General features: G+C 41.2%; 1 long non-coding RNA gene across 1 annotated transcript; it reads left to right on the top strand.

The window, feature by feature from the left end:
• The first annotated feature begins 7610 nt into the window (after positions 1 to 7610).
• LOC148343152 (uncharacterized) lies at positions 7611 to 21594 on the top strand. The gene is made up of 3 exons (XR_015844703.1): positions 7611 to 7696; positions 20232 to 20354; positions 21414 to 21594. It is a non-coding gene; the product is annotated as an uncharacterized LOC148343152 (long non-coding RNA).
• Positions 21595 to 24247: the final 2653 nt, after the last annotated feature.

The following is a 24247-nucleotide window of genomic DNA, read 5'->3' as shown; positions in this document are numbered from 1 at the left end:
CACTCCACATAAAACCAGGATTAGGTATACACTTACGATTGGTTGATGGTCAGTTGTAAACTCTAGGCTCCAAGTCACCGCTCTTATGTGGACTATTTGAAGCCAGAACATGTCGTAGTCAATCACTAACATATGCTGACACAGTATTAAAGTCATAATAACACTAAATATTTATATGAAAACCACTTCCCGGCAATAAGCATCAACCAATCCAATGAAATATGTCAGTCCGACAGTCAACGAGCGTGTTTTCTTGTACTGCGTGGCAACATATTCTTACACCACGGCATAAACCAGTTCATCGGGCGCCATTTGTAACCTCAAATCCACTAATGTAAAGCCTGTCATAAACTTTTGTCAACTGTGGGATTGTGAAGGCCTTTGAGAATATTTTGTCGTTCAGGGCTGTTCAAATAAAATGGACTTGAAACAGAGGACTACGTGTTATATTCCATTTTGCATCAGCTCATAACTGTCATCAAATTCAGTTTTGTCAGACGGCATGAAATAGTTAACAGATGTAGGCTCTGATCCATCAACAGAAACATGCAAAGCATCCAATCAACATCTACACTATTTCATTATAGTTTTAGCATCTCAGCACATTCACTTCAAAGTCTTGGGAGGTAATTGTGGTTTGTTGCCCTACATATAAAAGTATGATGAACAGGACAATAGTCCTGACAATCGAGATCATGTCGGATCTGCAGGAAGCTCACATCCTCCTTCAGCAGCACAGTTGTCTATCTCATCTTTTCTTTATCAGACTCTCGTCATCCGGGCGGCCGAGCACATGTCCAAATTAGTCGCCTGTATCTTCCGTTATCTGTGCGCGGATGACCAGATTCAACCTCTTCATGGGCCTTCTGCTACATGGACTGCCGCAGCATGAGGAAACCCAGGCTACGGATCCCCGGTTTGAGCCTCAGCAGACCCTCAGAACTCCGAAGCAAGGAAAAGGGCCGTGCTTCCTTTTAAGGCGGCTCTCCATGCTTTAGTTTATACAGTAAATATAGGAGATATAACGTATATACTTATAGACCAAGCAGGGGCCGGCAGGTTCCCTGAGGTGAAAATAAATGTCTTTTTTCTGATTGTTAGGATTGAACAAAGGATATCTGCTTGTAATTTAAAGAAAAGTATTATAAAAAAAAATAATTTTCCCCAAAAATATTTTTACAATGGATGCACTGAAATAAAAATTTTTGGTCAAAGTGAAAATGCTCAAACCAAGGCAGAAAACTGAAACACTGAAGAAATTCCATAAAAATCCTTGGCTGAATGATTTTCTGTACTTTGCTTAATTTGTCGAAGGTTATGTTCACATGGAAGGTAAATTCAGATTTTTTTTCATCCCCCATATGTGACATGTGTCTGTTTTTTTTTCATGCAACGTGAACAATACAATTATTATTTTTTTTATAGTCTTCAGTGAATCCATTTCTCCTTCTGCCTTGTCAAAGACTGTAAGACTCAAGCACACTGAATTCAAAGGAAAATGAGAGAAGCTGCTTCCAAAGGCCGCAAAGCTAGTTGGCTGTGTTCACTCCCACAATGGCGCAAACCCCCACTTCGACTTGCGTGCGTTTACGAAAACACCAAAAGAACGAAAAGTTAACCCATGTGTACAGTTAGCGCGCACGTTGCGCTACATTTGCATTGGGCATGAATACAGAACCCATAGAAATAATTTTCTGCAGTTCCCAGCAAAGCAAGATCTCTCACAGCATATAATCATGAAAGCGTTGGCAAAAAAAAAAGCGTTTGGATGACAATGTGCACATTGTATGTTTATAGTTTTATTTGTGTTGCTTTTGGAATAAAAAAAATAAACAGTTTTTAAAAGTCTCATACTCTGCTTTTTATTCAAGATTTTACATTGATGACAGATCCTGAAAGCGTAAAAGCATAACAGCCCATTGCAAACTGTTGCACCAGTGTTTTAATGGTAACTACTAACAGAGCAAAATATCTTGGTTTGGATTTATTTCATTCTATAATAAGGGAATATTTATTTTTGTTGTAAAAAAAACACCTGCAAAAAGGTGGCTTCACTCTACATCAGATTCATGCCGACCTTGTTTGCATTTTTGCAATGTGAACACTCAGTGGAGGTCCTGGCAGCATACGAACAGCAAAGGGAAGATGAGAATGTGCACTTGGCTTACAATGCTCCACAAGTCAAGCCTTTCAAGTAAGTGTCAAATTCAAAAACGTCACAGTAAAAAATTAGCCAGCGGCGTATACATTCATCTTAATTCATGTAATATTTTTCCTGTGAGCTTCCATGACCTCTGATGCGCTGGAGAGTCGTTTAAAAGGCTGTATAACTTCTCTTCGCTTGATTAAAGGAGCTACTCGCCGAGATAAGAGTATGACTATTTGGAAGAAGTGCTGCTCTGTTGTTTTTCATGTAATATTCACGCTACAAAATATCACAGCACGGCACATGAAATCAAGAAGACACAGCAAACACGTCGCGTTCCAGACGCGTGCATATGCATACATCCACAAGTTGCAGCCCGGCCCAGTGGAGCCGGATAGCGTGCATGTTTGAGGGACAGGGGGGATGCAAAGAGGTGCCAAAGACCACAGCTCGATGTGGGTGCCAAGCAGAACTGAGCGCCCGCTGCCATCCAAACATAAATAAAGTGCTTTTGGCTGCTTTCAGCCACCAGTGTGTGCCGCGTAGCCGCCAAGCATGACGTTCAAAACGGGACAAATTTGATACAATCACAGGCTGGAAATAAACACGTCTTGGACCGAGAGGGTGTGAATCAGATGGTCAGTCAGTTATTAAGTTTCCTAACACAACTTCAAGCTAGATTTACTCTTTAGACAAGTTTCTTCTCATTACTTCATCTTCATACTGAGTGGTACCAATTCATGGTGCACGTACGGTTTTTAATTTCATATACAAGAACAATTGTAAATTCCTCAAACATTGTATTCGTGTGTTGAGAGAGGTAATGTTCGATACCACTTTTTTTCTTATCCATACCAGTACACTCTTGCTTACTCACTAATACGAATACAAACCATCACTATAGTATTTAATTAAATTTCAATTAACACAATTCTGAATAAAGACCTTTCTGTCTTTATGTCATACATTATGATTCACCCATGTGTCAAAAAGCCGCAATGTATCACTTACAACTGTCAAGGAAAACTCATTTGCCTTAAGTATACTGATATATCAGTGGCTGGTATCAGCATCCTTTGTGAGTATCCAACTGAGGCTGGTATCGGCCCGATACCGATACATGGCTTGGTCGTTGCCTATTCATAAGCAAGAAGATTTGAAAAAATAAAATACGTCATATGTAGACTTTATCCCCGCCACAGAGTACTTGGGCAACTCCAGTCTGCAATGCAAAGAACAAAACAGGGATGATATCACAGCAATCTGGTTGAATTCAAATTATTTGAATATATCCATCTATCAAGTTAAGTGTCACAAGTGAGCTGGAGACGATATCCTTGCCAAAAATTGGGCAAACCCTGGACTGGTATTTAGCCAATTATAGGGCACTTATACATCAACCGGCAGGTAAGCGAGCTTGTTTCTTTGGTGCATTCACACCGGTGGACAATTTAGAGTCAGTTAACATGAAGAAAAGCCAAGTAATGATGAAAACATGAAAACGCCAGACAGAAAGTCCAAGATTGAAATTGATACACAATTTGTTCCCAAAGCTATGAGCGTGTGTACATGTAATGCGTGTGGGCGGGTGGGTTTGTGTGTGCTCCTTTTTGCTTGTGTGATGCTCCACTTCCAAATAGCCGCAGGCTCCATCGCCTCTCTTCACCCTTGTATCAGTGCCGACTGATTAAGGCCCTGATCTCCACTGCTTCTTGAACAACACTCACACTGCTGATGGCGCCCCGCACCCCGTGACTCTAGGGAGGGTAGCAGGCAAGTTGCCATGGCAACACACTACACTCGCTGCCAAGGAGCTGACCCGCTGCCCACAAGATCTGCCGAACGATCTCGGTTTTCGTGTTTCAAACTCTCCTATTGTGTGCTCATGTCTGTTTACGTTGAACAGATTTTCAAGAAGTTCATCGCATGGGTTGCGTCCTCGAGTGAAAAATAATGATGTTTTCGTGGGGGGCTTGCATATTTTTAGAAAGGTTTGTCACAGACTTGTTATTAAGACGCCTGGGAAGTCATTTAAATTGTGCGAAAAAACTGACCTTTAGGACAACTCCAGCAAGTGTGAACACTTTCCAAATCCATGTGACTTTTATGGCCTTATGTAAAAGAATGTTTTGATGTCGGTGGCAAAAATGATTTGTGGTGAATGTGTTTGTGTCTTGTGCTGGTTTAAAAAACATGTTTGAGGTGTTTAAAAAACAATAAATTGATTCGCTAACCTAGTCAATTCTTTGGTAGTTCACAATGTTTTTTGTTTTTAGATCTAGGCGAACACATAGTTTTACTACTTTTGAAGTTATTTTTTAATGTTAATAATTTACGTTGGTCAATGGGTATTTTAATTAGTCAATGGGTAATTTCCAGTAAAAAAAATAATAATTTCAGTGTACTTTTTAAAATCAGTTCTTCCACTTTTACACTATTTATTCTTTAAGTAAACAATTTGTCAGCTGATCTTGCTTTTTCAGGCTTGCAATTGGCCCAAATAACAACTTTTCACGTTAGCACTACATTTCTTGTTGAACAAGCTACTTGAGTGAAAGTTCAATCCTTCACCACAGGAAGGGGGTGAATGTCCGCCGCCCTGACCAAAGTGGAAGTCAAGGCTCATTCCCATGTAGGAGTCACTCCAGGCACTGGACGCTCCACTCCATTCCAGAGCATTGACTCCCACAGGAAGTAACACATTAACAGAACAATCAGGGTCCTTGTTAGGGAGCTTTACACAGCCAGAGAATGCAGTTAACGCCACTGGAAAGGGGAGGGGGAATTGGGGGTGGCGCGGGGCTCTGGCCGGTTGATGGGCTTGATAGATGAAAGTTACACTGAAGTGCAAAACTCGTTTTTTACTTTTACAAATATGTTAATTTTATTTAATTTAGCTGAAATGAAAATAAATGAGTCATTCGTCTGCTTCATTAGGAAAAGTTGGAATTTGTAATAATTTTTTTTTTTAATCGCAGCATGTGGTTAATATGCCCCATTTATGGTGTCACAGCAGATTTCAAGCCCAGGAAAAAAAAAACATTCTTAAACCACAATGTAAAAATTTGATCAAAAGCATATTATTAAGAACATACAGTGCAGGTTCAAGGAAGTAAAATGTACGACTTGGAAGATTCTTTTCGACTTTCCGATTTAAGACTTCATTCACCAAAATGGCCGCGTTGGGTGAGAGATACGGGCAATGCGAAGAAGTTACATGCACATATTTTACAAGTATAAAACATTTATACAGTGACTGCAGCTTGTAGGAAACAGCCTTGATTCGTGTAAACAAACTAAACCTGCCTCGTCTTCATATAGCAAAAATAATTTAGTTTAATATTTTTTGTCAGCCTGTTCCAGGCAATTGGGCAGTGATGTATATTTTATGTGACTTCATTTTGAAAACTCCTCACACAGTGTCGCTCATTTTATTTTTTTTACTTTTCTGAAATACTGTAAAACAATTCTTACAATGAACAGGCCAAATTTAACTTGTTTCTTTATTTAACTTGACAATGGTGATGAGGGTGTCACGTGATATTACAGAAGTTCGGCTTGATGAGTCCATGGTGAAGGTGAACCATCTAAATGAGAGACAAACATTTTACCTTTAAAAAGATAATAATGTCCTTTTTTTGATTAGGACTTCATTCGACAATATGTTTGCTCACTCATTTAACTCAAAAGGAGACAATATCACGGGGCAAATTATTAGGAACACCCGTCTGATTTGTTGCACAGTCAGCTGCAAACTAACGTAACGAACGATTTTGTGAAATGAATACCTCAAGGACTATTATCACCATACATTCAGACTTTTTGGTCTAAAAGTCTCGCTCCCGTGAGATTGTGGTGGCACGTTTAATGTCGTTGCCAGCAAGTGTATCTCTCAAGAATAGCGGCAATGTTTGGCATCTCAGTAATGTCAGTATCGAGATAACGCTGTTTTTGTTCTCATCAGCTAAGCATTTAAAATGTGTGTAGCTGAAATAGCTCGCGCGAGGCGACGTGGCTTTTCAAATATTTTTTCCCGAGAGCGCTCAATGTGTGCTGACGAGAATGTGTCTAAAACCACACTGAAGGCCACCGCAGCAAAAATCATGCAAGCTGTTTCGCACTTTATATCCCTCCTCCTCCCTTCACCCGTGCCCACCCTCGGAGGGGAGGAGAGCCTGGCAGTATATGTGGCAGGTGGACTTCCTGTCTTTGTAATTAGAACCAAATTAGGTTAAACTGCAGTTCTCCCCCCAGCCCGCTGTCCATGGAGAGCCCCCTTCACCCGTGCTCCCAGGCAGAATTAGCCCTGCCCCACACTGGGAGCCTTAATGGACACGCTTCTATGCCACGTGGCTGCTGATTGTGAGCTGGATAGCACCTGCACACATTGCACACTAAATATTGCATTATATAGCTTCAGAGAGTTTACACGCAGGGGATGCTGCTGCTGTTGTGGCAGTGCAGGCTAAATTGCGTCCTATTGGTTGGAGTCTTTAGCGGAGCTCCAATTCACAACTGATGGCTCCACATTAATTTCCTTCTCACACCTGCCTCCTTTATCTGCTTTCAGATAGCACAGCAGCAGCAGCGGCGGCGGCGCTTCTGCCGGCCAACGCGCCAGCCTTTTCTGCGATGAATAATGGGCACGCCGAGCGCACACCTCGCTCAACCTACACAGCCACGCGCTATTATTCAGTGCAGTTGGTAGCGCGGTAGAAAATGTACCTGAGAAACTGTGAAATCCAGCATGTCCGGGGCTGCCAATGCGAAGGAGAACAAAACCGGCAAGAAGACAGGTGCAGCTTCCCTCCTGCTGTTGTGTGTGTTGAGAACACGGATGACTCAAAAACACAAGCTGTTTTTTTCGGCGACATTGAAATATGATGGCCCATTTTGACAAATATTGAGTTAAAATTACAAGTAGACTATGAAGTACTATGCTGACATGCTAGGCTACTGGCTGAGTTTGCATTGCTATCATGCTGTCTGAAGACAACTGTCAACATTGAAGCCTTAAACTGTTTGACGGGGAAGTTTTTGACAAAAGTACTACAAACGAATGTTATAGACAGCTTTAAATGGGAAGTCAACCCCTCAAAATTACTTACAATAATATGTTCTATGTGATTTCACTAGTTTTTCTTCTGATTATGTAATAATTTTGTTTGTGTAATTGAAGTTAAGCAGCAAAATCTACCACTTTTTAGCTATCTCGGAGATGGTCACAGCAGTGTTTCAAACAAAGCTTTTCAATTGAATCTGGCACACACCTGTCATAAATCTGATGGTGATTTTGGTATGTAACTAACCATGTTTATATTTTTGGAACAGCAGCGGTGATTTTGTTTGTTGTATTTTATTTTCATTTGAAATTTGCATTGAAAGGTGCTACTTCCGGTTTAAGATAAATGCTTTTGTTTTGAATGCAAATTTCCTGTTCACTACAAATCACACGTAAGGTAACTTAACAGAGTACGGCCAAGAGTTTCATATTGACGATCAGAAAAACGAACATTTCTTTTACTAGCACCCCCTTCGAAGAGGCAAAAGGTGAGTACATGATGTGTATTAGTATTTTGTGTTTGTAAAAATATTTGAGTATTGAATTTAAAATATGTCAGCTAATTGTTTGCGTGTGTTTTGAAATGTGTTTCAGCTCTTACGGTGATTAGGGTTGAAGGTTACACGGCTATGGATAAATGTTGTAAACCGCAAAATCTTCAGCAAAGTCTCATCCTGGTTCGGAGGGCATGCTACATGGTATATGCTGAACTTGTACGTAGAGTAATAATATTTGTAGGCATTTATTAGTGAATGAGGCCAATTGTCCCTCAAATTATGATACAGTTTTAAAGTGCTTTAACAAGGCCCCCGTCCCCACATGCGAGGGCATTCAAAAATAGCTTTAAAAACAAATACATAGCCAATCTATTTCTTAGCTAGCAGGCTACTTCCTGGTTTATGGAGGATGACAAACAGATGGACAGGGACAGTGCCATTATGATTCTTTGGGGGTAGACAGTTCCATTACATCCATCTGTCATCCTAATAGTAAACCAACTGTTTACTGTGAAAAAAAAAAAAGACAGCGAAACTAGTGGTCGCCTAAGACTTTTGCTTCGTATTTATATCATTCATTGCAAAGCCGAGGGGAACTCATCTGTCTGTATGGTGTTGAGTGTTCTATGACCTAACATGGAGGCGGTAGACTGGGGGTCTAAGAGCTAATGGCGAAGAGCCCCAAGCTGTCTCAAGTGACAGACGGGGGAGAGAAACAGCGAACGGGACGAGGACAACGGCCCCAAACGGGGAGTCATGGCTGGGAGCTGTGGAGCGAGAGATGGGAGAAATGAGGGTGTGGGATGGAGGTGTTTGGAAGAAGTGATGGGGAAAAAGAGGAGTATAATGTCTCCTGCAATGATTCAGGGGCCGACCCCACCAGCTGGAGAATAATTGCTGAGTTGGGGAAGGGAGAGGAGAGCAGGCTCTCATGATTGACTTGTCATTGATCATAATCTTAATTGCAGGCATCCAAATCCCCGGGGTGTGATTTGTCCACTTGGCGCGTGTGTATGTGTGTGTGTGTGTGAGTGGGGGTGTCCGTGCTTACATGGGTGTGTATTGGTAATGTGTCAGCATACAATTCAGTTTTAAGGGCAAAATGAGACAAGTCAGAAAACATATCATGTCTTTTTAATAATAATGAGTGATACAGTTTAGTAAATCACGTTGTTCTGTTTCCGAATAAATAGTGGTTCACACATCTTGCTCACAGTTCTGAGGTTCAATACATTTGAGTCTTCCTGAGTATGGTGTGTATGTTTTTTTAGGTACTCTGGCTTCCAACCATATTTCAAAAACATGCATGTTAGGTTTAAGAATATTAAATTGCTCATGTGAGTGTGTTTAGTTGTTTATCTCTAAGTTACCTGCGATTGGTGACCAGTCCTGGGTTTTCCCCACCTCTTGCTCCAAAGTCAGCAGGTGGCATGGTTCTAATAATGAGAAAATGAATGGACATATTTTTTACCATATTACGTGAAACCAACTATACTTCATATGCAGTGGTCCTTGTCCCCGATTACTAACTTAAGTACCAACCATTAGATGTAAACCTTTTGACCGAAATATGTAATTGCATGGAATTGGACGACATTTGTCATTTGCTATCATTTACGTGGGTCAGTAATTAATCACAAATTTCCTCCCGCCTGTGTATGTGTTTATTCGCAAAACGAAGGAATTTATGTGTCACTGAATAACAATCCTGTGAGAAAGTGACCTTTATATATTTTTTCTTTTAGCATTTCCAGGCAGTGGCATGTATTTAAATAAAGAGCAACAAATGGAACTGTGCGTCATAGCCGTTGTGTAATTTTTGTTTGTATTTTTAGCATGTAATTTTAGATTTTAAGGATTTTTTTTGCATTGTTTCACGTTACTGTAAGAGTGCAATAAATGTGATGTCAAGTCCATATCAATACTTCAGTCTTGCATGTGTTAACAAACTAGAAATCTACGGGCATTGAAAAAAACGGAACAAAATAATCAGCTCAAATAAAACTGTCAACTGTCTTTAGAAAAACATTTCATCTCTGAGAAAAATGTCCCAAATGCATCAATGCCGGACGGCCATGGGCGCAATGTATCACCCCAGTGGGAAACAATTCTTCAAACTAAGAATGCACTGTCGCCGACCACCACAACACATCAATCCAGATCGCCTCATGCATTCCATTACGCAAGTGGATGACATAGCAATCCAGTTGCTCACCAAAACTCAGACGGTCCCATGGCCAGTGGCGAACCCGTGGCTTGTGAACATGCACCTCACATTCAAAGTAGAAAAGAGTCAGGCGGGGGCCAAGCTTACTATCACGGTATCCTGCCGCTCGTCAAAAGTCAGCTGATAGTTTCCAGTAGGGAAGATGGATCGTTGAATTGTATTGGTTCTGCTAAGCCATATTTAGAATTGTTACTGCTTTTACCTTTGAATGTTAGCATTTTATGAATATAAGACTGATTTGGATCATCTGTGACTGATGTCTTACATTTGAGTCCATTTGTGTATTTTGTTGGATGTTTTTGCATGACGTTATAGAGATTGAATCTGTCGTGATGCTATTTATGTAAAAGTAGCCTCTTTTTTGTGCAGCAAATTAATCCCTTTTTAATGTCACTCGCCTATCTCATGGAGGGGTCTGACTGAAGGTTCCATTGAGGTTAAGGTTAAGAGTCACTTCTGGTGATTGTAGTACCTAATAAATTTACTTGTTTCTTTATCCACAAATCATAATACACACTATTTCAGAATAATTTTATAGCTACAGAATATTGATATCCGGGACTGTTTCTGAACTAAATTATTTTAGTTTTCTGGTTTTCAATTGAATGCTTTTCAAGTTAAACATTTTTCCCAAGGTAGCGTCTTAATTTCTATTAACCTTAGAAGACCACAGATCGGGGTGTCAAACTTATTTTTGTAGACGGTCGACATTGTAATTATGGTTTCCCTCAGAGGGCCGTCATGACTATGAGACCATATAAATGTATGTATCACCTTACGTTACTACAAGCACACAACAAATTGATGGAAAGTCAGTAAGTAATTGTTTGTTCAACAATTTTTCATTGTAACAAATAACCGGCAATATCTTATATCTCAATGTCGTTAAAAAAGAAGAAAATGTGCCAGAAACAGGAAGTTGACGTACATGATTTGCCCTTCATGGGCCACATAAAATGAGGTCGCGGGCCAGATTTGGCCCCTGGGCCTTGAGTTTGACACCTGTGCCCTAGGTAACATTTATTATCTTTAAACTGAAACCAGGAATTAAATAAATATTGCATACTGGATTCAGAAAAGAAAATTGCGATGTCTGCTTTTGCGCTTGAACTCTTCCCTTGGTTCTCAGGCCATAAACTGGGTGAAGAACATTCCTGCGTGGGGGGGGAAATGCAAGCGCGTGCACATGGATGGGGTGAGTGAGTGAATGGCTGAGCGGGCTGAGAGAAGCAGGAAACAAGGTTAATGTTCCATGACAGACAGAAGCCAGCAACTCTCTTTAATGTTGCTCCCATTAGGGCGCTCCCAGTGCTCGCATCCCACTCGAGCATCCTCCACAAGATGCCCCTGCCAACAACTGGTGGGACTGCAGCCAAACATGACATTCGCTGGCTCGGCCACTGAACCCCAGCGGGTGACATCTGCAGAGCAGCCTTTCATCCCCTCGCCGGGTACCTGCGTGGCCCCCGGCTCCCGAGAGCCGCGATGAATGCGCTCGTTCACCCTCCCAGCTGGCATCCCTGCTGCCAAAAGGCCACCGCATTGACACACATTCACACGGACAGGTACAGAGTACACACATGTTCACGTGCCCACGTGTATTGAAATACACACAAAGCACACGCGCACAAAGAAGCGCAGCACCTCTGCCTTGCAAACATCTCCACACAACAAACAGCTTCCAGCATCAACATGTGCAGCTGTGGGGCCTGCTTTTGTTTTCCCTGTTGTTTCATCATTAGGGGCGGCTTTTGTTTTTTTTTTTTTTTTTTTTAATTTTTTCAAACAGGACTAGAAAATGGCAACACTAACAAAATTGAGGTAGGCTTCATCAAATATGCAAACGGATATGTGAAGCTGCAGTGATAAGGTTGATGTCATGTTGGCGGTTTGAACTAATTGTGACTCCAGGGACACGTTTTTCCAACTTTGTGATTGGATTTCAAATGATATAAGTTCAGTGGCAGGTTCCAGGTTCTTTTCAATGATCATTCCATTAGATCGAACAGGTGAACTTGACTTATGAGGACATGGCGTTGAAATTAACAAATTCCTGTCTCTCACTTACGATGCGCTTGTGTGTCTCTTCTGCGTGTCTTTAATCAGTCTTGATCTTTGACCACTTGTTGTTATGAGTGCTTCTGTGTAGGGGTTCTGCTCCCGGCTGACATTCCATTAGCCCCACATTAGGAAATTCTAATCACTGCGCCACCGGGACGCTGGGACTCGCAACTCCGATTTCACTTAACCTCCAGCAGGAGAGATCAGGCTCTGCGTCTCAATGTTTGTCCCTAATTACCTCCCCACAGTGAGCTGCCACACGCCATTTCATCTCATTTTCAACCCCTCTCATCTTGAACATCGCACAAAACACATGCTTTCCGTGCCTTATCCTGGCATGCCCCGTCTTTCCCACCAGTTCTGCGATGGCATATTACAACAACAGACCTGTAGCTTTGCTTGGTTTTGTTTCCTTTTTAATATTCTGTCCTAACAACCGTTACATTTGCATTTATTCTACAGTCTCCGTAAAATAAGAATTTGAGGCAATTTCACTACAATCATTCATCATGATGTTACACTGGAACAGCCTCTCCGTCGTTGACAACCTTGGATCACCTGCTTTAGTGGTCGATAACGTTGATGGACCAGTGCGGGAGAATGAAAGTTCTTACTCCCCTCAGTGAGCGATGTTAACGGCAGCATCTTAAAACGCAATTACCATTTACAATTGTAGGGGGAGCCCTGGTGCAAAAATGAAACAATGCTTCGAATATAGCCTCTGATTTACCTTTAGGAAAGAACTTGAATCTGATTGAAATGTTGTGGAATGACCTTAAACTGTCCATTCATGTTCGCAAACCCTCCAGTGTTGCTGAATTAAAGCAATTCTGTAAGAAATAATGGGCCAGAAATATATCCGATCTGAATTCGTATTTAGATGTCAGTGTCGATGAGCTGGTTGATGCTGAACACAAATTTACCCACTATTGACCTTCTTTAGACAGCAATTAGGTCGATGCGCTTATTGATTTTACAGGTTACAACTGTTGAAGTCTAGGAAGGAAGCTGTTTGTTTCTTAATCCAATGTAGAGAGGCGATGGATATAATTATCTATAATTTGATAAGAAAAGAGTTTGTTAGCTTGAAGCAACTGAGGCAAAATAGAGTGCAGTACTGAGCTACAGCCTGCAGAGGCGCTGTTGGTTCACCTAAACTAGTTTGATGATGTCAGCTATGACAAGTGGAGGATTGCACAACGCTGGCATAACTTACAAACATTTCCCATGAAAAATAAGGGTGACTAGCAGTGCGACCACATCGGCTACACTGTTTTAAGGCTTTAGGTTCAAATCCAGGATCGAGACTTCATTTGTGGAATTTCCAACTGGTACTTCCGCCTACAATGCCAGTTAAAGTCAAGGTTCATTTGAAGACTCACAATTGCCTTTCAATGTGCATGTGAACCGTTGTTTGTCTCCAAATGCCCCCGTGATTGGCTGGTCTAGCACACCTTCGACCCAAGTAAGCAAGAAAAACAATGCCTTCAAACTAAAATAACATTTTACAATCGTCCGAAGTTGTCAACGATCGCAGTCTTCTTCCAAACAAACTGGTGAGTTTGGATGTGTTTGATTGTCTGCATCCATGCCAGCCTGATTATGAGCAAGCTGCTTGCACGCATATGTTTATATATTTGCATTGTGTGTGTGTGGGGGTGTGTGTGTGTGGTTTAGAACCTGTGACGGCGTCCCTCGTGTGTCATCCTGTGCTTCACAGTCTTGGTCCTCATTACTATTTCTCACTGCGGCTGTTGTGGGGTTCCGAAGCCCACCAGAGGGGCCTTTGGCTCGGTGGGAGAGGTGTCGGAGGCAGCCTGGCCCCGCTGCGCTCCTTCCTTCCCCCTCTGCAGGGTGCCAGGCACAGCGTGTACAACTGGCACGCCGAGCCTGGCGACTGGCGGCCGCCTGCGTGGCGTTTGAACAGGGCAGGGGGTCGCTGCGTCGCTGTTGAATTCGTACATACGGGCCGGCCTAATTGCACGTGCTAGAACACATGCACATCTCCATAAGGCTGACTCCTGGTGGGTTCCTCAAATGTTTGCAAGATGCGGTAGAGTCGAGGGTAAATGTGTGGGGTCTCATTTGAGTGACTTTGTGCAGGAAAGAAAAATCACACGCAGGAAGAGAAAACATCTGCGCTGCTACATTTGGACACATAACGCAACGCAGGATATTTCTTGCACCATCACGGTGATGTGATAACATTACTTTGCATGTGCGCTCATTCTACTAATTTCACATTTACACAAGTGACTTTTTTTCTTTAAATAAAAAGTGACTGCAGTTCAGTTTTTATTTATCAACCCTGTCATCCGCGGTGCATTAATTTATCCTCCTCCCCATGTGACTTCACAATTTCAGCATATTGCGTGTTCCACATTAACTTTTGATTGAGTCGTATGTTTGGCTCTCAGGTGTGCCTGCAGACGATGAAATATTCAACCTGTGAATTCAAGGAGATGTCACACTCTGTTTCATTCAATATTTGCATCAACACTACACAGTGTTGATTCTTTGGATTCTAATAGCACCTTTTATTTTGGTTCATCAGAAGCCACAAACTTCAGTTTTTTATTCCTGGTCAGAGCTACTCACGTATTCATATTCATGCGGGAGTCAAAGCTCCTCATTTTAGTCTACTATCAGGTATCAAACATTTAACTCACATGTACTGTATCGTCACAAATCACAGAAGCCCACACCAGAAACAGAACATTCTATCACCCTGCGAAAAAAAAAAAGTCTTACACCACTCTCATAAATCCTCACCAGCTCTCATAGGCACTCAAGAGAGACGCTGGTGTTCCGTCAGAGAGATTTGGTTACTGTGGCATAAATCTGCACATCTCCTCCTCCTCCTGTGTGCTGTAGGTGGGCTGCAGGGGCAACCAGGCGCTCCCTGTCATTGGAAATGCCGACACATTCCCAGGGGCAGATGAAGGTGATAGGCCAGGCGCCTCCAAAAGAAGTCTCTCACCTTTTCACTCTTACTGCTAGTCTTGAACGGAAGCCACGGTGAAGCAAGGAAGCAAAGAGGCTTTAGTTGGCAGCATAATGTGCAAAATTGCTCTTTCTGCTCCAAGCAATGGCATGAAATGCGCACCAATGATGACACAAAACTGTTCTGAATGGAATATTATGCAAAAGGTAATACACCAGCATTCATTTTTAGGATTCAATATTTTGGGGAGTTTTGACTTTTTTCTTTTCTAAAGAGGGGCTGATTAACTGTATGTTTGTCTGGTGTGTTATCACAAACAATGTCAGGTGCAACTCAGAAGCAGCAGCCTTATCAAGGAATAATAATATGGTGGGAAGATAAGGTAAATAATATACATCTATCTCTCTCTCTCTCTCTCTCTCTCTCTCTCTCGCGCGCTCTCTCTCATTTCCAAAATATTAATAAAAAAAAATACAGCCAAACAGGGAGCCATATTGCGGAAAGACATGTTCTTTCAATGAGATGAGTAGACTCGGAGGCGCTGTCCATACCCACAAGCACTCATTACAAGGCACATGATTGGTTCCTGACCAATGAGAGCACCAGTAGATTTATCCAGTGAGTTGATTGGCTGCGATGACCTAGCATCTTCCATTGTTGTAGCTCATAAGTATCAACCACGCTATAAACGAACGGTGCATTTGAACAACGTTCTGTTCGGAAACTCATAACGTTATTCAAATGTGCCGTTCAGTTTGTCAGAGTCAAGCCGGATAAGTGGATAGTAAACAGCTGTATTCAGACTGAGTGGTGCTCGCTGAGCCGCCAAACAAGCGCAGCTCGCTTAGCAAAGACGACGAAACATTGGCAAATGAAATGTTAACGTGTGTGTTAAAGTTTGTCTTAAAACAGCTTACTTTAACTAGAATGGGGTGTTGCATTTTTTTTTTTTTTTGTCGTTATTGATGATATTGTGCGAAGCAAAAGTAAAGCCATAATGATTTTGGAAGAAGAAGCACTGTCACCGGATGTGAACATGGAGTAACTTTCACTTTGCACAAAAACGTCAACAGGACCTTTGGCTGAAATGCACTGTGGGATTGTTCTTAAGATAAGCCAAATTTAGGCTAAAAAATTTAATTTAGTTATTAGCCATTGTTTGGACGTTTCATCATAATCTTGCATCTTGGTATTTTTTCCTCCACTTTACATTTCAAAGTTAAATTTGTTGCGTTACAAATATTTAAGGTTGGGAACCCATTCAGAGGGGTCGCAACTGCATAATAGAGGCATTAAAAATAAAACTTAAAATAATCAAAATAAGTCATACATACGTTTGTGCGATTTTTTTTTTTCTTTTTTTTACTTTTCGTGGGGGTTCTGGCAGCAAAAAAACTAATTATACACACACACACAAATACAGTATATATATATATATATATATATATATTAGTGCTGTCAAGTGATTAAAATATTTAATCATAATTAATCACATTTTTCATAGTTATCTCATAGTTAATCGCACATTATATTCATTGTAAAAAAAAATATATATTTTTTTTGTCCCATTATTTTATGAGAATTGATTTTTTTTTTTTTTGCAAATTCTTTTTTTTTTTAATCGTAAAAAACAAAGCATTGGATTCGACTCACACGAACAAAGTCACACAAAACAGCATCAACAGCCTTTTAGAGAGAGAGAGAGATACTGTCGCATTCTTCCTCACAACAATATTCAAGTAAAAGTAAAACATGCGCTGTATATGATTTAATGTGACAAGTAAATTTTTCCCAAGCAGGGAATGTAATGGAGTAAATGGAGCTTGTTACAACCCGCCACTGCAAGTGTGACTGAGTAAGCTCTTCTAAGTGCTTGCATTACAAATGGCCTGTTTGCTGCTGCTTGCAGTTGTGTAAGAGATCAAAGAGGTGACGACACACGGAGCAGAAAATCGTGAGACTTGTCACCAACTGGAGGGAGTCTGGGTCAATAACTGTCACTGTAACTTGAAAGAAGGTGGTGGTGATGGGGGGCGGGGGGGCTGGCGTTTATGATGCAGATTTTACATTCTGCATGGCGCAACACTCTAACCTTCACCTGCAAAGTAAACGTGTTCAAATGATATTTACAGGACAATATAAAGTTAATGTGTCATTTATTTCTTCAGGTTGACTGTCGTAAAGGTCAAACGTTATCAATCTACCGAGTGTCGTGGAGCCCGTCTCGCAAAACATCATGAATCTTATCTACGCGATGCTTCACAGCCTTGATGATTGCGTAGGCCAAGAGGCTGTGGCCTCTCGTGTATTTTCCCGCAGGCAGGTCATTTGGAGAACCTGCAGCTGTAATAGGAAAAAGCCTCGGAGACACTCGAGTCTCCCCTGACGAAGAGAATAGCAATTATTGTGGAAAATCAATTTCAGACCCAATCTCTGCCTTATCGACCAAGGAGCTCCTTGGAGGTGGAGGAGGTGACAGGAAAATTTATATTGCAGCTTCCATTAGGGGCTTTGTATTTGCTGGATGCATTTGCGGAGGGAGAGAGAGAGCGAGAGAGGGAGAGGTCTCTTGTTTTTGAAGACACTTTGACTGCACATTTGCACTACCCACACTTAACAGTCCCGATATATATAAATATTGATTGTTGTGTCTTTTATAGTAATTTGGCATTTAAAGTCATCCTCAATAAATTGCTGAAGAATACAAGAGGACTACATTTTTTTCTGGCCACTTCACCATTCCCACAGTCTTATCTGTGTTGTTTTTGCATCGGCATTCCTTGCATATCATTGAACAATTGTGATTTATTATTGTTTCATTTACACTTCTAGACATTCAAAATTGCAGTTGATGTTTTGACTGGTTTTCATCTATTATGTTTGCTCTTTAGTTTTTTTTGTACAAGTGCAGTATATGCAGGCACTCTGTTGTGTCAGCATTAAGTAAGGGATTTTTTTTTACGAAAATCGAGACTATTAAATAGTACAATCTTAATTCAACTAGCGAGTGTCCTCCAGTTCTTTATTATGTTTAAGTTAACTGATAACTTACGGAACGCCACAAACCTAAAGATGAAATTTGCCTATGCACCACTCCTGCTCTGTATAAGACAATCAGCTGGGTATTTAAGCGTAGCACAGGTGGAAAGAGAACACCAAATTGTCACGTTCTTTGCTGCCATGATCTTGTTATATTTCTGTAGTAAGCTTGCGTCTACTAGTTGTTTTTTTTTTGGAGTGTAAGTACTTTTTTTCTGCTGGCCCTTTTTACGTTTGTTAGGTTCCGAGTAGATTTTTTTTTTTTTTAATGTTGCTCCGCCCATCTCTTTTAGTCATAATTTTTTGGAGTTATTTTTATGTCATCATTGTGTGATGGTTATTTTGTCCTATTCATTATATTTATGCGCACCTATTGTTTAATAAAGCTCGAGTGGATTGCTCGACTTTTCTCGTGTCTGATTTTGAGGTACTTTTTTCAAGCGCTTTTGCCAGCCTTTACAGTTGAAATCACCAATTACAGTTAGAAAGAAGCAAAATAGTTCCAAACAGAAACATGATCTGTTTCATGGACGTCATCAAACCATGGCCAGATGAATCCGATATGGTGGACAGACAATGATGAATACAACTTAGGCAAATATAAATCACAATAATATGACTAATCCTATCAACCTTCGGAATTTATTTTTAGCACGTTGGTGCATCGTTTCCAAATGGTCACAGAGCTCGCTCAGCCACTGCGGTTCTCGTTTTTCTGTTTCAGTGGCCTATTTTGCATACCATCTCGAGCTAATTTCTCTTGGGAATACGTTGATGTATATGCATATACGTCCACTATAACGTGTTCCTGTTGAAATTCCGTCGAGTTAAAATGTCAGTGCTGTGATAAAACATCCACCTATCAGGGTTCACTAAAAGCTCCTTCAGCATGCATTTCCAGTAATGCAGTATTCATGTCCTCACATGTCCCCTCATGACTACGGCCGGGCCACTTTCATGATTAGCCATAACTCTTCAAGAGAAAATTCATTACATCTTGTCTGACAAGCACACAAACACACACATGCAAATATACACACACTCACGCATACAAGGCCGCAAATGTTAACCACTTGGGGTTTAAGACAATAACATACACACATGTTGTTAATATCCTGACGCAACAACTAAAATGGAGGATTTATGGTGAAACATAATTTGCTTTTGGTTACTTGTGCCGCCCTCCCTCTTCATCCATACTGTCTCTTACTTTCGTACACCACTTGCAGCTCTCTGTGGACGATTAATTTGCACCGTGTGTGTGTGTGTGTGTGTGTGTGCTGACTGTTGAAACAGATGCATGTGCCACCTATGTCAACATGGCCGGTCTCCGGACCCGATGCTGCTCGTAGATAGGACCCTGCCCACAGAGCCACAAAGTCTAGACTCCAGATGTGTTCACACACTCTCAGTCCAGTGCGAATCCAAAGTCATAATTCCTACATGACACACACTCTGATGGACGTTCGCTTGCACAGTTTGCCATTAGAAATATGGTTCCTCCCGACAGCTGCTTTCAACTACTAAAAGAGATGTTGCTTTGAGTTTGTTAACACAAGATGAAAACGGATACAAACGGTGTCGTTTTTTAACATACGTGTGACATTTTTTGGAGTGCATTGGAATTTTATTTATCTTTTTGCTATTTTCCAGTGAGAACTATGTATTCACCGATGTATTCACTTTTTTTTTTTTTTTTTTACTTTAAAATAAAGAACACAACATCCCGGCAGGCATTCTCCAATTGTTTAAATACACAGAGGGGGAATTGTACGAAATTTTGCTTGTCCGTCATCCATCAGCGGCCCAGTTCCTCGTCCGTCATTTACTAGACCGTCATTTTTTCAAGCCGAAGCAACCTGTAATCTTCAGTTGGTCAGTCTGTCAGTTCGTCCATCAATGAATCTGTCGGTAGGCCCCTCCCAGCCCAAAAAAAAAAAAAAAAAGAATTAAAATGAAGAAAAACGTCAGTGACGATACTTGACCAGGTTAGTGACGATTACTCTGACAAACAAAAATCCACTTCCGTGAGTGCTTAATCCGTAATATTTTTCCCTGTCAATCATCAGCAAATATGTCTGTATCAGTAGTGAAGCAAGTGAGCCGGCTGTTGTTTAAGCGTTGCCTAGCAACGCGTCTCGACACATACGCAGGTGCCTCAGTTCTATGGATTTCATATATCGTATTTAATTAAAAAAATAAAAATCCAAACCTTACTCACCGTCGCCACCTGTACAATGACTTGCCGTTTTCAGACAAACGCCAAGCAGCCAGCACAACTCGGCAACCCCTCTGTCATGTGGCTGAGACCAGCAGAGCAAGGAAGCATTGTGATGTTTCACCTCTGAGAGATGCTTTAGGACATCCGTCGGAGCATGGTAAGAAAAAAGATACTAAAGACTTTGGCAGCCCAAAAGTTGTGCAGCAGTGCGACTTTTTTGATTTTAGCACACGGGAGAATTCGTCCTTGAAGTGAAATAGAAACTGTAATTTCAACTATACCAGATAAAAACTCAAGACAAAACTGGGCTAATTGTCGAAGATTTTTTTTTTTAAATGACTGTGAAAATTTCTGTAATGGCTCACAATGATTATCTATAAAAAGAAAAATCTGATGTAGATATGCTAAATCGCTGTTAACATTTAGTTGAGATAAGTAGAGACGTCTGCTTTAGAGTACTTTGTAGGGAAAATTTTGGGAAGATTCAAGCACAAGAAAAGCATTTGCGTTTTTAATTTTCCTCAAGCAAAGTGTACATTACTTCCCAAATCTTCATTAGCATTAAAGCAAGAAAAGGCTGCTCAAAAGCTGACACACTTGCCTAACAGACCCACTATAGCATTTCGAGTTAGTGTGGACTGTTGTCGTCTATAAAGCAAACTTTTCCGACTGCATGCATGTTTACTCATTTTGTTTTCCGTGTGAACATTCCCTAAAAAGCTTTTCTTGGATATGGATGACACTGGAGGCCTAATTAATCTATATCACCATGGATATTGGATGGCACTGAATCAAAATCCTGTGTGCATACATATGGATGGATGTAAATATTTTGCGGTTTGGTTAGTTGAGAACTTTCCACATCTAAGCAGATATCAAATGTAACGTTGAAATGACGGGCTCTCCAAAGTGCACCGAAATAAACAGAAACATATGTTAGCTGCATATGCTCCGTGCGGCTTTATTTAGACGGTTCTATAGCGATATGACAACAAGAGGGGTTTTGTGTGTGTGTGTGCGCGTGTGATTGTGTTGAGAAAACGTAGGGGTAAGTTGCAAATGAACAAAAAACAAGAGTCGAGAAGAGGGAAAAAGTAAAGAGTGAAAAAGTGTTCTGAGCACAGATGCACCCGTTCTCTCGCTATGTGCCGCGCTCGTGGGTATGCTGCCGATCCAGCTATTCTTGTTGGTTTGTTAATTGTTTGTCACCCACCAGGTGCCATCTGTCTGTAGTCCCACAGTCCCCGAGCCATGTGGGCCGGCCTGCCTGGCGCCTGCCAACGTCACTGACCTGCAGCAACCGTCCACACCTCCGTCACACACCTCCTGATCCGTCTGGGATAAATAGCTCCTCGCTCATCTTCTGCACCGCCATCACGACTCCCCAATCTGTCCTGTGTGAGAGTAGCGAGGGGGTTGGGGAGGGGGTGACAGGAAGCCACACGGAGGGAGGGGCGGGGGGTGGGGGGTGGAGACAAATGGGATGAATTGAAAGATGGATGGACGGATGGACGGAGTGAGAATGAGCAAGAAATGGAGATGGATGTCCGCGAGGATAAAAAAGGATGAGCTGTATAGTTAATGGTCTGTTTCTGGTCAGTCTGTTGTTGCGAGAGCACAGAGGCTCAAACAGCATGCAGTCTGCTACAATTACTCAGCAACAACTGTTACATTTGCGTCTGCATATGTCTGCATACTGTAGATGTTAAAGCGCCACTTTAATCATGCCTTTAATTGCTATATACCACAACAACAACAGTCTGTTCAGAAATATCCCCCCCGCCTGCGTCACAAGTCCTATTGGCGCAGTTTGGACTTTCGGCTGGGAGGGAGGTCACCTTCACTCGGCCTGATGTTGGGGCAGCTGTGTGCTGAAAAATGAGACCAGTATGCAGAAAGCCCGCTTATAGTATATAGTGACCAAGGTACAATAAAAGTGCCGCTCTGCCATCCTGGGGCAAGTCGGGTCACCTTGACTAGACTCGGCTCTACAAAAGGGGGAGCCCACCCCCACTTTGGAGCAATGGGTGTAGGCAGGAGGGGTAATGAGGCGTTGAAGATGCAAGCGGGACAGCTTTTGGATAACCCCATACGCACACTATCTGCATGTGTTTACAGAAAGGACAACGGCTCTTAGCGGGAATCTCTCTGGGTCCAGTTTGAAAGAGATACAAGGACAACGGAAGTAAGTCACTAGCCTCGGAGTGTCTGCGTCTTCACTAAAAGCATCCGCTGCGTCAAATAAAATTTAAACCAGAGTATATTTTTAAATGAAAAACTCTGAAAGTCGATTGAACAAAACAGGGCATGATTCATATCAGAACATCCCTTTGCACATTCTGCATCTGACGCTACCTTTGACACGATGACTTGGACCCGGGTCACCGACTTAAATGCAGCCAGTGAGGGCTTAGTTCCCACCCATTGATGCTTTGAGTGTTTCTATATGTGTCCCGTGGTTGACTGGGAACCAGTACAGGGTGAACTGCCTCTTGGCAGAAATGACCAAGGAGAGGCTCCTGCGAAGTGATATTGAAGATCAATGGTCTTGGTTACTCATTCCGTGTCAGAGCTGTTTAGACCGAATAGTCGTCCGGAAATATTTAGCAGACAAATCAGAGTGTGAATTGGCTACCTGGAATGGGATTCCTACCTTAGAAAATTTTGCAACAAACTTTGCTCTTACTAGCAAAGCCAAATCATCCATATGGACTCGGATTAAGGAGAGCTTTTAAAACACAAGATTCAAACCCATCATGAATAGAAAAAAAACTAAATAAACAGATCGGAGAATATTGACGCAGGACTGATTGCTGGAGAGTGTAAAACATTCAAATATTTGTAATCAAATTTTATATAGAATTTAATGGCTCAGTCCAAGCGAAAATGTTTTAATATTGCAAAAAAGGGCCAAATTGTACCGAACCAAAACACATCCATAGAACAACACACAACTACAAGAAAACGTTATGTTTGTGCTTAATACGTTCACGTTGTAGCATTTAGATGAAAAATGACGTGACTGGGTAGCATCACATGAGGGCGAGTTGTAAATATTAGCAAATGTTAGCATCCAATGATGGATGAAGTTGTGCCACCATGATGACTAATAGAATATGAAGGTGGAATAGGAAGCAGATTAGCCGCGTCGGTTTCAATTTGCGACTGAGGAACCGAAAAACAACTTTCTTGGCAAGGAAGCTTGGATTGTATGTGTCATGACATGGACGCAGGAGGCAAGACATTGAGTTTGGCTCTGTTGATTAACAAAAGTGACTTGATAATCACAAGTATCAGATCTAAATTTGTGTCCTGGAATGAATTTTGTTTCCCATTCATGAGTCAAGACCCACGGAAAGAATTTGGACCAATATAGCTGAAAATAAATCAATAAAACATCGGATGTAATTATCAAATTGCATTTCCTCCAGTAAACCTGAACATTGTTTTCTTTTTCATTTTACTTGATGGTTTATTCAGATCATTTAACTGGATAATTTCTCATTGTCAAAAAGCTTTGAACATGAGGAAATCATTTTGAGACTTTGGCCCGTGGGAAATAGCGAAGAATCTCGGTGAAGTTATGATAACAGAGGGCTATACACACACACACACACGCACACACACACACAAACACGCACACAGGCCTGTTCGGGAACTAACAATGTTGATATTTGAGACTGTAACTACGACTTGTGGAGTTATTTAATTATTTACTGTTCACTTTTGTTTCGGACCTTCTGCGTTTGCTTTCATTCTGCTGATTAACGTCCCTAATTCATATTTAAATTACATGTTGCTCCGTTGTTGAATTTGTTGTAATGCAGCTAGTCATGTGCCTGTGAAGCAATTTATATTTTTCAAGCTGTTTTATTTATTTATTTATTTATTTATTTTTTTTACAAAAATGTTATTTAAAATCATTAATTTTTTAAAATCCTAAATTGATTCACAGTGAACAGATTTCCTTAATTTTGAATTTTTTAGACAGTGAGAAGCAATACTTTCTTTCTGCTTGTAACATTAATGATCACAGTCAGTCTTCAGTCA

This window comes from Idiotropiscis lumnitzeri, chromosome 1 (genome assembly GCF_059441095.1).
Source record: "Idiotropiscis lumnitzeri isolate Australia: NSW breed Sydney's pygmy pipehorse chromosome 1, RoL_Ilum_1.0, whole genome shotgun sequence".
NCBI classification, from domain to species: Eukaryota; Metazoa; Chordata; class Actinopteri; order Syngnathiformes; family Syngnathidae; genus Idiotropiscis; species Idiotropiscis lumnitzeri.
The sequence above is the reverse complement of the archived record's forward strand: the minus strand, read 5'-3'. Positions and strand labels throughout refer to the sequence as shown.